General features: G+C 42.3%; 1 protein-coding gene and 1 long non-coding RNA gene across 5 annotated transcripts in view; one reads left to right on the forward strand and one right to left on the reverse strand.

Annotated features, from left to right (window-relative positions):
* The window catches only part of TAFA2 (TAFA chemokine like family member 2), a 152812-nt gene that overhangs the window by 29122 nt on the left and 108513 nt on the right, over positions 1-15177 (forward strand). The window lies entirely within an intron of this gene.
* On the reverse strand, positions 1352-8258 carry LOC309350893. 2 transcript variants are annotated; one of them, XR_014160568.1, is made up of 4 exons: positions 8243-8258; positions 5737-6073; positions 3473-3634; positions 1352-1578 (listed from the first exon to the last, which is right to left on the reverse strand). It is a non-coding gene; the product is annotated as an uncharacterized lncRNA (long non-coding RNA). The 2 variants fall into 2 exon arrangements; XR_014160569.1 differs by lacking the exon at positions 5737-6073 and having other exon boundaries at positions 1360-1578.

Genomic DNA, 15177 nt, shown 5'->3' on the forward strand with positions numbered 1-15177 from the left:
TGGTTGAACCCTTCAGTTCAGTTCTGTTCTGGCTTGTGAATAAACAAGAGCTGTTTGAAGAATCGCTGTGTCGTCTGATATGTTCACCCACAGCTTAACAAACCTCTCATGCTCTTTCTCACCTCCTTACTTCAGCATGTAACTCATTTATCCTTCCTTTTTTTCTTTTTTTCTTTCTTTTTTGTATTTTCAAAACTGCGGGCTTCCAGCCAGGATTTGTTATTTTTATTAACTGAATCACTGTACAACTGCTCGTTATTCAAGGGCTTTATATATATATTATCCTGATCACCACCACCCCAATCCATGTGCGCTTGCCAGAGGATTTGGGGAAGGGTTTGGGATGTAGGTGATGCTGTGGTCTAAACCACTGACCCTCTTGGGCTTGCCGATCAGGTTGGCAGTTTGAATCCCCACGACGGGGTGAGCTCCCGTTGCTCGGTCCCAGCTCCTCCCAACCTAGCAGTTCGAAAGCATGCCAAAAAGTGCAAGTAGATAAATAGGTACCGCTCCGGCAGGAAGGTAAACGGCGTTTCCGTGCACTGCTCTGGTTCGCCAGAAGCGGCTTAGTCATGCTGGCCACATGACCCAGAAAAACTGTCTGTGGATAAACACCGGTTCCTTCGGCCTGTAAAGGGAGATGAGTGCTGCAACCCCAGAGTCGTCTGTGGCTGGACTTAACTGTCAGGGGTCCTTTACCTTTGGGAATGGAAACAAGCACGAATAGAGTCTGGCTAGTAAGCCAAGCCAATATTTGTGAATCGTCGTTTGCCACCCAATTAAAAATGTATTAATCAGCAACTTTCACCAACCACTGGTCACTCAAAGAGCAATTGTAAAACTGCATACATTTGAATGAACTAATAAATTAAACAAGATCTTCGTTTTCCAGTGGGAGTAGTGGCAAGTTTTGACAAGAGAGCTGTACCTTTGTTAGAAAAAAGAAGGACAGCCCGTTTAAAAACAACAACAGGGAACTTGGACTGACAACGCTTGCTATTTTCCATGAGATTGCGCTTGGGCATTCCTCCGGACATCATTGCCAAGAAGCCTCTGTCAGTCAAAATGGAAAGAACTAAAGACTCCCTGGACAGTGTGCTAAGTGTGCACACAGCAGAATGCTTAATGTGGCATGCTTTGGCTGTCAAACAGCAATTTTACAATTCATTTGGAAGCATCACTTTAGCCCCTGTGGCTATGATACCCAGGGGTCCCAGGCTTTCGTAAGGCCCATAGAAATGTAAAGGGGACTTCTCGCTGCAAAAGTACAAAGCCTGCAGAGAGGAAATGAAAAGGGTGGTTTTGAAGCAAAGCAGATAATACTGGATCCAAAAATAGTCTTTCTGGAATGTTGTTTCTCTGAAGAAGTGCTGAGCCATGTCCATAGAGACTTGCAAATGACAAGTTATCAATTTATTTAATTAAACACAACCTTTCATGTTAAACGCCTTTGATGGGTCAATACTCCAGCTTCAGCCATCTTTATAGCTTCTCCCTTGAATTGGATAAGTCATTTTAAATCGGGCATGGATTTAAAAATAATTTAAAGCAGGACTCTCTGAAAGATAGAAGCAATATCTTATGATTATAATTCTAAAGTCAACTTACTGAAGTTTATTCTGGGTGACTTGAATGTGTTGATTTCAATTTTTTCATACATATAATAGTTTTGACTAAGCAGCAGCTCACATGCAAATGTGAATGCTTCAGTATAATTTAAAGAAATGGGTTGGGTGGGTGGTGTTTCAAAAATACAAAAAAAACCCCAAAGACTCAAGACTATTAGACATTACTTTAAAAAAATAGATATGTTCACTGGAGAAAATGAAGTTAAAGTCAGTATTGTGTGAAATAGAATCACAAGGAGAAAATTAAAAGGAAACATACTGAACTATATAAGTTTAGGAGAAGAACCATTAGGGAAATTGGCATTGCACTGATGTTTTCGTTGACTGTGGGCTTTTATAAATTAAATTATCTGGCTCGGTGTTGATTTCTGAAGTAAAATAATCTCCTCCTGATTAATGTGTATGTTAATTGCCTTTGGAAAAAAGTTTTTAACAGCACAATTAGGAAAATCTGTTTGTCAGATTGTGAGCTGATGTACCCCAATGCATCTCTATAGAAGTAAATGAAGCAGTTACTAGTTATTTTTGTTTAACAGGAACCTACACAGGGCAATATCCAGCTAAGTCATACTCCCAGCAGACCCATTGAAATCAAATGACTTAAGTGAGAATTGGTTATCGCACACAGTTTAAAATACAGAACAGCAAATTAACATCTTTATACTTTGGCTATGAAAGATTTCCCAGAAATGTAAATTGCACTGGACAAAGTCAACATAACTGAGGAGGCACACAGAAATTCTGCTTTAAGAATGCAGGAGCAATTCCATGGCTTTGTAATGAGACCATTACTTTGGTTCTGAGGTGAGCTCTTTCGGAAACAACACTTGTGCAGGTCTTCAATACGTGGTCTAGCTTGCACTGAGAAGATAAATATATGGCTGGAAGATGGTGGTGTGCTGATGGACGGATGCTGTTCCTCTCACAATTTCATGAGCAGTTTTGCAGCTCTCTCCCCCCTCCTTTAGGCAAAGGGACCCCTGACCATTAGGTCCAGTCGTGGCCGACTCTGGGGTTGCGGCGCTCATCTCGCTTTATTGGCCAAGGGAGCCGGCGTACAGCTTCCGGGTCATGTGGCCAGCATGACTAAGCCACAGCGCACGGAAACGCCGTTTACCGTATTTTTCGCCCCATAGGACGCACCTTTTCCCCTCCAAAAATGAAGGAGAAACGTGTGTGCGTCCTATGGGGCGAATGCAGGCTTTCGCTGAAGCCTGGAGAGCGAGAGGCATCGGTGCGCACCGACCCCTCTCGCTCTCCAGGCTTCAGGAAGCTATCCGCAAGCCTTGCAAGCCCGATGGGAGTTCCTGCGGGCTCACAAGGCTTGGAGGCAGCAGCCTGCAGCCCCGGCGAGTGTCTGCAAGCGATGCGTGCCCAGCAGGAGGTCCCGCCGAGCACGCAAGGCTTGGGGCGGCAGCCTGCAGCCCGAAGCACGCGGAGCCCTCCGGAGGGCTCCCCGTGCTTCGGGCGAGTGTCCGCAAGCCTCGCGCGCCCGGCAGGAGGTTCCACCGGGCGCGCGAGGCTTGGGGCGGCAGCCTGCAGCCCGAAGCACAAGGAGCCCTCCAGAGGATGCCCCGTGCTTCAGGCAGGTGTGCACAAGGCTTGGGGCGGCAGCCGCGGCTGGGGGGGAAATAATTTTTTTTTATTCATTCCCCCCCCAAAAAAACGAGGTGCGTCCTATGGGCCGGTGCGCCCTATAGGACGAAAAATACGGTACCTTCCCGCCGGAGCGGTACCAATTTATCTACTTGCACTTTGACATGCTAAATAAATCAAAGTCAAAGCATAAATATAGCTCCCTAAAAATGTTAGAAGTGGGCATCTCACCTGAAGCATGGGAAGACTGACGGCACTGAGTTTGATTGACAGATAGTATTTCTTGTCATACAGACCGAGTCGCAAGTGACTTCTTTTTAAGTACTGTATCTGCTTCCACCAGGCGAAGGTTGTGCTTTGTAAGTTTAGTTTATCTCTTCTGTGTCCTGCCGAGGTCTTCTAGAACAGTGCTGAACAACATACGTATGGTTTACTTTGAAGCAAGTTGAATAAAATGTCATTATTCTAAATCAAAAGACTAACACATTTGTCTGCTCACAATATTAACACATGGTGAGCAGGTGGAGTCCCACAAGGCTGTTCAGAGAAAGGAATTTACAAGGAGTGCAGCTTTATTTTTCAGATTACTTCTATCTTCTTGGATGTCTTACTAAACCATGGGGAACCTCAGACCTGGGAGCTGAATGGGGCCATCTCAAACTATCTATCTGGCCCTTGGGACTCTCTCCAACCACACCCCCTATTGATCTTTAATTGCATGCTGCTTGAATGGAGCCTTTTTTGTTTTTCATCAGAATATGTCAATAATAATAATAATAATAATATTTATACCCCGCCCTCCCCGGCCAGAGCCAGGCTCAGGGTGGCTAACAACAGTAAAATTACAGTAAAAACATAAGGGGGGGGGGAATCCAATTTAAAATACAGGTTAAAATGCAATTTAAAATGCAGCCTCATCAAAACCATAAGGGGAGGCAAACATAATCGTCAGACTGAGTCTGAACCGAAGGCCAGGCGGAACAGCTCTGTCTTGCAGGCCCTGCAGAAAGATGTCAAGTCCTGCAGGGCCCTAGTCTCTTGTGACAGAGCGTTCCACCAAGTCGGGGCCAGTACTGAAAAGGCCCTGGCCCTAGTTGTGACCAATCTAACCACCTTGTGACCTGGGACCTCAAAAATGTTGTCATTTGTGGATCTTAAGGTCCTCCGCGGGGCATACCAGGAGAGGCGGTCCCGTAAGTACGTGGGTCTTAGGCTGCTTGAATAATGTCCCTCGCTTCCCAGGATGAAGAATATTGAGGGCTATGTTTTAGAAACTAGCCTACTGTGCAAAGCTAACATTTGCATTAATTGCTCCATCCACTTTTGCCCCTGGCCACATCCACCTTCAGAAGCTTGTGGCCTTCTGAAGATTGCAGAGGATATTGCACAGATTGGTGCTGCTGCCACTGTCATTTTAGTTTAACCATAGTCAAGAACATAAGAATTCCCTGGTGGGTCAGTACAGTGGCCCATCAAGTCCAGCATCCTATCCTATCATAGTGGTTGACCATATGCCTGCACTTAGCTAGTCCTCTCACTCATTTCTTACTTAAAGTAAGTGTTAGGGGCAATAGGCCTGTTATGGGATGCCCTTCCTTCTAAAGCTTCTTTCATTTTGATGCCAGCTCGAAACACACTCATTTACTTAGGAATTTATAGGAGAGGGTTGGCTCAACTTCTGCTGAATGACAAAGCTTGTCTGTAGCTCTTATAGATCAGGGGAACTTTTGCCTCCCTGGATGCTGCAACATCAGCTCCAACAAGCATGGCAAGTGGGCAGGATGATGTGAGTTATAATAATAATAATAATAATAATAATAATAATAATAATTATAATTATACCCCACCCATCTGGCTGGATTTCCACAGCCACTCTTGGCAGCTCCCAACAGAATATTAAAAACACGGTAAAACATCAAACATTAAAAACTTCCCTAAACAGGGCTGCCTTCAGATGTCTTCTAAAAGTCAAATAGTTGTTTATTTCCTTGACATCTGATGGGAGGGCGTTCCATAGGGCGGGTGCCACCACCGAAAAGGCCCTCTGCCTGTAGTTCAGCAACATCTGGGGAGCCAACAGTTCCCCACTCTTGGTATACCATTTGCTGTGTTTTTACACCTGCTGATGTGGTATGGTGGCATTGAATTAAGGTATTTATTGTTTTACGTGGGTTATTTTACTGTGTTTGTACTCCCACCTTGGGATAAATTTCCAATGAAGTAAATCTGTATGTGAATCGGCATGTGAATCTGCATAAATCTTCTGACCCAAGTTGTGAGAGTTTGCTTGTTTGCATTCTCATGTGTTCTCTTCTAATTTCAGAACAATACTGTAAGCATGCCTTCACTCCTCCTTAGATACCATCAAAATGAAGTGTGGTTTGTACAGTCTCTACGATAGACCCTTCATTTTAGTATTGCAGATAAAAGCTTTAAAACAAGCTGGCCAGCAGGTGTCAGGTACAGTTAAATGCTTCGGCCAAAGATTGTGCTCATATACTATATGTCATACCTCAACTTAAATCCTGCTGGCCAGTAGTTAGAGAGAGATCCATACATGCAGGGAAAGGGCATATTCAGTCTGAAGTCTGCTGTGTTGTCTTCATGAGCAGAATGGTGTGCATTTCATTTTTAAAAAATGGTTTCATTCACATTTTTGTCTTACTACCATCATTTGGGACATGAATTGTTTTTGTTTCTAAGTTTCACATTGCTTGGCGATAGTTTTGCCCAGCTGAGTACAAAACTGAAAATAGGCAAGATAGCAACAGGAATTGCAGTATTTCATGGTGAACATTAATGGATGAGTCACTTCATTAAGTGGCAATTTTGTCTTAAGTCATTGTGCCCTAAAAAGAGAGAGAGACAGAGAGACAGAGCTAAGAAAAATTATAGTCATTTGCGGATTTCCTAAACATTAATATTCTATCCCTGCATCATTGCTGCTGTTAATTGATCACCCTTTATCAGATTTCTCACTCAAGAAATGAAAGCTTATGAAGTTAAATCTGTATTGGTGAAGAACATGGAAAAGCTTTGAGCACAGTATGTTTTTGAGTATTTCGATGTTTGGGGTGTTTTGTACTTGATAAAAGCAGTATCACAATTGTCATATTCAACCAAATCCTGTTCCTACGTGCATGGAATTATCATTTTTTAAATGAATTATTTTGTACTAATTTTGATAGGTTATTTTGCAATATTCTTGTTAAATTTTTTTGTTAACAAATTCTTGTTAATTTCTTGTTAACTTTTTCTTTTTTTGAATGGCCTATTTCGATTCCGTTGTCATGAGATCATTTTGGAATGGTGAATGTTTTATTTATGTAAATGCTCCCTCACCTGGTAAGATCTGGTAATTTCCACATCAGTGTGTACTTAGTTCTAAAATACTACAGTGTACCTCGGTTTACGAACTTAATCTGTTCCGGAAGTCCGTTCTTAAACCAAAGCCATTCTTAAACCGAGGCACGCTTTCCCTATGAGGCCTCCCGCCGCCGGTGCCCTTCCAAAGTTTGGCTTCCGTTCGTAGACCGAGGTAAAGCTAACTGGAACACTGTTTCCGGTTTTGCGGACTATAGGGATGCGGGTGGCACTGTGGGTTAAACCACCTAGGACTTGCTGATCAGAAGGTCGGCGGTTCGAATCCCCGCAACGGGGTGAGCTCCTGTTGCTCGGTCCCAGCTCCTGCCTACCTAGCAGTTCGAAAGCACATCAAAGTGCAAGTAGATAAATAGGTACCGCTCCTGCAGGAAGGTAAACGGCATTTCCGTACGCTGTTCTGGTTCACCAGAAGTGGCTTAGTCATGCTGGCCACATGATCCAGAAGCTGTACGCCGGCTCCCTCGGCCAATAAAGCGAGATGAGCGCTGCAACCCCAGAGTTGGTCACGACTGGACCTAATGGTCAGGGGTCCCTTTACCTTTACCTAATACTGATAGTTCGTAAACACAGCTGTTCTTAAACCGAAGTACCACTGTATAAAGAATGAGTGGTGAGCCACCATGGCTTTTTGCTCCTTAGCGCCTCCCTAAGGATGTGTTCCTGCTCAGATTGAAACATAGGATGGGAAGGAAGAATTAAAAGCATAGAACGGTTCCTTTGGGAATTTGACACCGAGTGCAGCTGAGGTGTCATCATGGAGACGTATGAAATTCAAAATTAGAGGGTTTCTTCTCCCCTGCTGTGTTCAGTTTATGTATGTTGCAGTGATAATTCAGGTAGGTCCAGATGAGCAAAAAGTAGACAGCCCTTAGTTAGGGCTGGGCGAAATCAGCTTTTCAACATCGCGGTATATCACCAGCCAAACATTGCGGTTTGGTGATATACAGCGATGTTGAAAAAACAGCCTGCAAGGTGCCAGGTGAAATTGCTGCAGCTCTCACCCCGGGATCTGAGATGGTTTCACCCCAGCACCTGGCCGCTTGTTTGTATAGTTCAGCTGTGGCGCAGGAAGGCTCCTGATTCACAGCTGAGCCATCACCGGTGCTCCCCCCCCCACTTGCGCAGGAGCCAGTGCCAGGCTGCGGGATCCTTTAACTGCTTAGCTGAGGGGAGCAGCAACCACACACTCCTCAGCCAAGCAGCTTAAAGATGCAGAGGGAGGAACAAGCTGTATTGGTTCCTCACCGGTGCAGCTGTTTTCTCCCTCTGCGCAATGTGAGGGCAGAGTGGGATGGCGGATCCCCTCAGCGATATATCGTTGGTGAAACCGCCACCGCTCCTGAGTCCCTCTGCTAGCAATGCTCACTGTATGAACTCACTAGCAGAGGGACTCATGAGCGGTGGTGGTTTCACCAGTGATATACCGCTGAGTGAAGCCGACATCGCAGTCTGCTCCTCATACTGGTCCTGGGCCTACCCTTGACATACATCAGACGTGATGCTCTAGCCAGGGTCACCTCATGAAAAAGTGCTATGGCCCATCAGCCTCTGTGTGGGCCTCTCAACAGCGATACCCCTTCCTGGACCCCTCTGTGGGGTGCCCAGTTGCTAAAAATCCAAACCCAATGTCTTACCTGCCACCTAAGCCTGAGGGCTAAGCGCTGGCACACCACCAACCCTTGAAGTAAACCCTGAAACCACAGCTGCTGGATGCATCCGACTATACCTGGAAATCCTGCAACTTGACCTGCCAAGACACACACTTGTCTCTTGTGCATTGCAGATTTTGGGTGAGATATTTACTGAGACCTTTTACAGGTGCCATATCACATTCCGATGGGTGCACTGTTGCCCACAGGTACCATGTTGGGAACCCCTGGTTCATAACTAAGGCTGCATCGAGACTCCTTAGGTTGTAGCTGTGATCCAGATTATTATATATATATATAAAGAGAGAGGGGGGGGGGGGAGAAGAGTCACTGACAGTAGTGAGAGTCCTTAACTGGTTTCAGTGTTCTATTAGTATTTCCATACATTATTCCAACATTTCTGGTAAATGTTACTTATAAATAAAGAACATTGTCACAATATAATTCTTGAAATATTAAACAGTTGACAGCAGTGAGAATTGTTAATGCATCAAAGATGCGATGCTGTCAAAATTATGCAAAAATACCGTCAAGAATAAATAATATAGTGGAGGAGGAATCCATTAGAATTGCTGTCTCCAAAATACTTATTTATATTTGCAATCTATGCAGCTGATAAGCATTACAAGCCGGTAGAGGCTTTTGAAAACAACTGCTGTGTTGCAATGCTCTACAGTATATAAGTAAGAAGAAGAAAGCTTTTGCGAAGCATTTGATTTCTCCATCCTTATATTAACCTCATATGGATGCATGTGATTTTGTATGAGAGATTGAGACTTTAATCCTGTATACGCTTAACTGGGAGCAAGCACCATTGGCATAACATTATTATTATTATTATCTTACTTTTAAGTAGACATGCCTAGGATTGTACGGCTAATGAATGTGCATTTAATGAAGGCTTCATTTATTTGCTTGCATGCTATCTGCTAAATTCCACTTTATCATTCTCTGGTTATTCCTGTCATACTGCTATTTCAGACATGGTGACAAAAAAAGCTATTCATTTTCAAAAGGTCAGTTTCTCTTGTGCTACCAATGACAAGCAGATAATTCCAGTAAGATATCTTTTAGTGTTTGTGACTGGAAGAAAAAGAATGATGCCAGCTATATAATGTGGTTGCAGCACAGGAGGCAACAAATAGATAAACCATTTTTCACAATCTGGTGTGTGTGTGTGTGTTGTGGATGTGTTTGGTGTATTAAAAAGTAGTGTGTTTCTCAACACATTTGAGCCATTTTGAGTAGAAACTTACTCTAGAGAAAATACACAACGAAGTAGAAACTTTAGAGAAAAATGCACAACATGAACACGCACTTGCAAGCTCATTTTGAATGGTCTTGAATAAACACTTGGATGTTTGTTTATACATTTATACACAAATAGCTCTCATGTATTAATATATACAGTGCATGTATATATACATTATATGGACTCTAATAAGTTGCATGTCTCCTAGCCGGGACTCTGTTAAAGCTGTCATCTGATAATCAGTTTTATACATCTTTCTGTTGCATTTGATGCATTACTTATGATTTGTCTCCTGAAACTTCCTGCATTCTTCTTTCCATTTCTACATCTGCCATAATAATGCCAGATGCAGTATGACTTGCTATAATTAGCAATTGCTTGCTGTAAACAATTTTAATGCAAATCTACATAATTTAGGTAATACATAATTTTTATTTTCTCATCTGCATGAGGCAGTTTCTTAGTGTCAGTGGGCTAATGGATGTTTTGTGTTGAGGTTCTTATCAAGAAATGAAGTACTCACCTTAATGAGCTCTTCCCTGCTGAAATAAATAACATTTGATACTTGAAAGCAGGAGAAACTACTATGAAAATAACCGGGAGACATCTGCAGTCTTTGGCTTGTGTTATTAACTCGTTGCGAAATTTGTAAGGGAGGGGAATAGACTGTGCTAATCTTCTGGGAAAACTTTTTGATAGACAGAGGTAAATAACAGGGGAAGAGTTCCCTAAAAAGGAGATTTGGTGCTCTGTACTGTTGAATCTGTGTAAACCTTGTCTACGCATACATTCCTTGAAGACTCATGCTGTCACTGTCAGTGTGACAAAACTAGCATTAGTCTGAAAATAATGACAACTGTTAAGAGACTATTCTCCAGGGAACAATGGTTTTCAATGAACTCACCAGCAGGCATCCATCAAAAGTGTGTAAGTAATAATTCTGCTGCTGTAATTGTTACAGTGGAATCATTGTCCCTTAGAAGTATTGTAAGAATTCAATACGTACAGTATTTTCAGTATTATTGTATTTCATCCTATACATACTTTAAATTTTATCCATTATAATTCCCACCCCACACTTTCTTAAGTGTTTTTTTTATCAATTGGTGTGTGTGTGTGTGTGTGTTACTGTGATGTCACTTGCCATACATGTCCTGTATTACTAGAAATATTTCACCAATCTTAATCCACAGTGATGAAAATAGCTGTAATAACCACTAAAGTATATTCAATACCAGATCTTAAATTGTAGATAGATAAAAGACTGTTTTCTCCACGTGCCCAGTATTTGCAAGAGAATGCAGTGCTGATGTACCGCGAAACGTGTTTAGATGACAAATTTATGGATGTGATGCAGTCCAGCTTACAATTTGAATGTGTTACTTTGCTTGTGGTCTTGGTTAAGAATATGTAACGTCTATAAGGGGAAATTATATGCTTTGATCCTATTGAATTCATTTAGAATTCTGGTTGGCTGCTGGGAATATGAAAAATAGACTCTAGTAAGTATTTTTCTGCCCAACTGCTTTTACCAGGCTATGCTTTTCAGAGACCAATTCATACACGGAGCTCTTCATTTGTGTACACTGTAAAACTGTAATGTATTATGTAGTAAATGTGTTTGCAAACATATGTCGTATACGTGTATTTGGGCTTAACATGTATCTTCACCTTAAGTCTTTCTGTAGGTTAGTACGATGTAATACTTGAAAGCAGCTAATTACTGCATTTCTTTCATTTCTTTGTCTCCTTCCCCTTTTTTTCCTTTTTTGAATTTCCTCATTTTCTTATGCTTCCCAGCTTCCCTTTTGCTATTCCTTTGTTTGTGTGGTTTTAAATTTATAATATTTCTATCTGCCTTCTCATTTCAATGAAGCTTACTCTTACTCTTTGCACCCACACCCAATAAAAAGACCATAAAAGCACAAGATATAACACTTAAAACTGACAAGCCAAAAGTCATATAAAGCAACAATCAATAGGGAGCAAAAAGGCAATTAAAAGGGTCTCAAGAATTAAGCCATCTAAGGCCCAACAGAATGAGACAGACTATGCTTGATGTGTCAGAGAGAATGAGAAGGCACCAAACACACACCTACAGGGAGTGAGTTTTGACCTTGCCACTAGGAAGGCCCCCCTCTCCAGTAGTCACATACCTAACCTCCGAAATCAGCGGTCACCCGCAGAAGGGCCATCAAATTAGGTCTCATTTGGCAGGCAGGTCCTTTATATACTCTTACCAACAAAGTAAGAGCAAAAATAGCTTCGGGCAGCTGTAAGGGAAGCAGTCAGTCTCAAGCAAATTTCTTCCTCAAGAAGCTTCAGAAGAAATTTCACCCAAGAAAGGTAATAGCTCAAAACATATTGAGAACGAATTCACTCTGGCAGCTAGCTTTTCCTCTTTCTGACTACCTTATATCACAAAATCAGCAGCACAAGGTGTTGTTATATGGAACATAGGATAAGGCGGCAGTCTGTGGAACACTACATTTTGCTCTGTAACTATTTCAGAGTGATCAGAAGAAGAAGGGACCTGCGTGAGAGGCAGGCCAGAATGGTTTTTTTCTCAGGGTGTGAGACAGGGGAAGAGGGAAACTCTCCCAGGTGAGAACTGGGAGGATTCACTTCTCTATACGTGGATTGAAAATTAAGATACAACAGAGGGCTACATATATACAACTCGCTTGCTCCATCTCCTACTTCTTGGCGACTCAGCCAATTCCTCCTCCCCTCTGGAGATTCCTCTCTGCTGAGCGTGTCCCTGACACCTTTGACTGGACTTAACCGCCAGGGGCCCATTAACCTAGTCCATTTTGCAATCCTTTGTTAGGGGATTTTGTCTCTTCTTTCTCTCCCAGCCCACTTTACCGTATATTTTACTGTATATTTTTTTACTGTATATTTTTTCACCAAAGGGAAGATTATGGACTTTCTTACAGCACCACAAAACTACTGCATATAATTGAATATCCTGGGTGGCCACAACATATGGGTGGAGGAAGTGAACTAGAGCAAATAACGGCTTTGGGTCCTATCCCATATGTCCCTTCTGCTAGCTTAGCAGGCTTCCGCTTGTGGAATGGTGCTTTCTACTGCTCTCCTCTGCAGCAGATTTTGAGGGTGTGCCAGGAGAGGAGGGAATGGAGAAGTCTCATTGCAGTGTAAAATACAACCCTTTGTGGCTAGACTACCCTGCATGTAATGATGGTGGGTGGAGAGAAAGTTCAGAGTAGGAATTCTTGGCTGGTACTGAAGAAAAGACCTTTTGGAGTCACCGGTTTAACAAGCATCTGTGAAAACATAATTCGGTGAGCAGCAGGTTCCTGCAAGATGCTTTAATCTTCATAGAGAGGGCAGCTACCTCCTGAACTTCAGAGCTTCAAAGGTTATGAAGAAAAAAGTTGAAAAAGAATAATCCTAAATATTAGGGTGAATTAACTTTTTGAGACCACAAGGCCAAATACCACCCTTGGTATCATCAGTATTATTTAATTAACTTCAACGTTAACTGCCCTGGGTCTATGCATGGTTTATGATAGCAAATTTAAGCTTGCACCAAGCTTGCTGTCTAAAGTCCTAATTATTTTTCTGGGTTTGTTTAGTTAACACTATTTCAGAAAGAAGTTTTTAACTTGAAGATTTAAAATTATGATCTTCTAAAAAATCATTATTTCACTATGAAATCTAGTGAGTTGCCTTATCACTTTGGAGATGGGTTTTGGGGAAATTCCTTCTATTTTCTCTTTTGTGCTTAGCTATTTAAGAAATATAAACCATTTTGGTTTGTATAGAAACACATTTTTAACAAATATTTATCTTAAATACCCTTTAGTAGCCTGACCAGTTTTTTGGGGGGGGTTTTACTCCCATTTATCATGGTCTCTCCTGTAACTCAGATATGTGCCCCCCTGGCTGCTTTGTTCTGCAGAACTAGCACTGTTTCAGCCGCCACTCAATACTCATTCTGCAGTTGTAAGAGATTGAACTTTCAGTGCGGCGACACGTATACTTGGAAACTCCCTGCCTATTGACATCACACACTATATTATTTCTGATACCTGCTTAAAACTTTTTTGTTTAGGCAAGCCTATCCAGACATGTCCAAGTTATAGTGGTTTTATTCCATTTGCAGCTTATTGTTGATTTTAATTAGCTTTGAAAGTTTTTAAGTGCTGTTTTTCATTGTCTTTTGTTAATAATTGTAATTTTTTTGTTCCTTTTTTAAAAACAACAACCCTGCTTTGACATTTTTTTTTACAATCAAATAGAATATAAATTTTGTTAAATAAGTACATTTGTCGTTCAGTCCCAACGGACTAACACAGAGGAGGTGGTAAAATTATTACCAGGAGCCGGAGTCAGGTGTAGGTCAGCAATAAAAAACCATGGTGTCAGTGAAGTTAACTCTTTGTTCAAGGAAACGAAAACAGTGCAGGCCTAGTGATTACAGCAAGTCTTTCCAGTAGGTCTTGTCCCAATGAGGCGGATGTGAGGACTGAAGGTCCCCCGCCTTCCCACCACTTTCTAAGCCTAGCAGCCTAAGGCTCTGTCATCTTGTCTCTCTTTGCTCTGCCCTCCTCATTTCTCTGCCTGTTCTGGAAGACTAGGGCGGGAGAGAGAAGCTGGTCACAGCAGGAGGGGGTGATTCCTTGGCTTCTTCAGCAGCCTGCCTCATCTCTGTCTCCTGGTCCTGCTCCTCTCCTGCCTCTTAAGCCTGGACTGCTCTAGGCCTCAGCCTCTTCCTGCTTACCTAACCTTGTTACCTCTTCAGCTTCCGACATATCCCCCTCCTTCTTCTCCCTCTCACCATTTATTGTCATCCCTCCACCAATCCCCTGGCTATGAGCTTTCTTCCTCTGGAGGTTCTCTTGGGTGTGTGTGTTCCCCAGCTAGTGCCTTACACCAGTCTTCTGAATCTGGTCAGTCCATGACATCTGTGGAAGAAGAGCTTCGGTCCCTCTCTACTTCTTGTATGCCAGAATAGACATAATGTAGCACCCTGCTTGTGGTTAACGCTTAGCTGGAATGAAATATTCAACGCAGCAATAGAGAAATTAAAATAGTAATTTATTTGTCAGACAAATAAATAAGAGGCTCAGTGGTACGTGGTTACCAAGCTCTGGCCTGGCCTCCTGCCATTCTGGCCAGCACTTATATTCCCTTAATCCAGCCCCCTTTGCTCCTCCTGTGGCTGCCTCTGTCCAATCAGCCTGGTTGAAATTCCTATTGGCTGTTTGCTAGAGCCAATCACAAAAGATACACCCACAAAAGATACACCCATTTCCTTGCCCTTATATGGGAGACAAAGAGCTATATATAAATGACAAATAAGTAATAATATATCTTACATGGAATCTTAATTACCAGCTCACCTCTTGCCCTTCTTGCCCTATTGCCTTCTAAAACAAATGGTTTAATCTTACATTTTATGTTCAACAGATGTCAAGGATCTTGAGTTTCACATCAACATTGAAAGATTTCCTTCATTTAATGTTTCTAAACAAATGCCTGACAACCATATATCAAGACTGCCCGGATGGCGTCTTCTGTCTGGCAGGGGGGGGGCTGGTGGCTGACTTAATTTCAGGATAAATACAACTCTTACAACCATATGAAATAAGAATCTAGCATTCCTTAAATCCTTTGCATAATTACATTTAAGCCAATA

The sequence above is a fragment of the Podarcis erhardii genome (assembly GCF_964252035.2).
Source record: "Podarcis erhardii genome assembly, chromosome: 10".
NCBI lineage: Eukaryota > Metazoa > Chordata > Lepidosauria > Squamata > Lacertidae > Podarcis > Podarcis erhardii.